Here is a 1297-nt window from a genome sequence, read left to right as displayed (position 1 = left end):
AATGTGTTCAAGAGAGAATGAAACACGGACACAAGCAAGAGATGCATGGTCAAGGAACAACACGGGCTGGAAGAACAAGCTACTAACAGTTCTTCAACAAGTAATTGGTTCCAAAAGGTTATGTCAAGAGAGTGCCCTAATCACTGAGACTACAGAAACCTAACTCTAAAGCTAGGGAAAACAAATGAACAAAAACGACAACTCAGAAAAGAGAAATGTTTTTGGAGCGACACACTGAGATCTGGGTCATTACACTTTTACCTTTGCCATCCAGTGTGATTTATTTATTCATCAGTAGCAACATTTTGGGGTGATGTCAAGGCATTTCCTCTGATACGCAGAATGTTGGACCAACAGCAAAGTAAGACTGTTCTTCCCAGGAACTTTTAAGAGCAAAGAGGATCGTCTTCTCCTTTGGAATGTGAAATGAAAGGATTTCCTAGTGATGTCCTTGACTGGGAAAAAGAAAAACTGAATAGCTGATCTTAACTGGGTGATTCTCTAAAGGAAGCTAAAGAAATCTAACATTCATTATTACTTATGTAATAAAAGTAATAAAAAGGGCCCAGGCTAAGTGGTCCTTACATAGATGCTTTTTCCACTGGGAACCTTACCCATTGAGTGCTCTATTTCTTGGGGCTCTGGAAGCCTCTGGGGAGTAACAATTAGACCTGTAGAAACGTCTCTGAATTTATTGAAATAAAGGGCCAATGATCGGCAACTGATCAAAATTAATTTGGCCATACATTCTTCTAGAAAACAAGAGTGTTCACTGATAAAGTTGAAGTGGATGAGAGTTAATTATCCTCAACCTTGATTCTACTCCTTGAAGAAAGAAAATCTCAAACCAAATTCTGCCATCTACACAAGCATTAATCAGCCCCAAACTGATTAATGAGCAGGTCCAAAATTGTTTATGCAGTTCTGCGAGTTTAAGAAAATTTCAGCTTTCTGTCATTTTGGTGCTCAAAAGAGTACCTGGTTTTTTATTTTCTTTTTAATTTTTTTAAGGGGGTCATTCCCAACAGTGCTCAGGATTTACTCTTGGCTCTGAGTAGAGCACTTAGTCATGCACAAGGTAAGCACCCTGAACACTCCAGCCTGGAAAGTACCTCACATTTTAGAGTGAGACTTTTACTCCTTTGGTAGTTACTATAACCAGCTGTTGGCGCTAACTTCTAAAAACCAAGGACTAGCCACAAAAGCACTTATGGGCTAAGCCTTAAACTCTATATTTAAGGGTAAAGGCCAGGTCTTTGTAACCGACATTTTTGAAGAGGAGTGAAATCTACATAGC

The sequence above is a fragment of the Sorex fumeus genome, unplaced genomic scaffold (genome assembly GCF_029834395.1).
Source record: "Sorex fumeus unplaced genomic scaffold, SorFum_2.1 ptg000039l, whole genome shotgun sequence".
In the NCBI taxonomy this organism is placed as follows: domain Eukaryota; kingdom Metazoa; phylum Chordata; class Mammalia; order Eulipotyphla; family Soricidae; genus Sorex; species Sorex fumeus.
Note: the sequence above shows the minus strand (reverse complement) of the source record.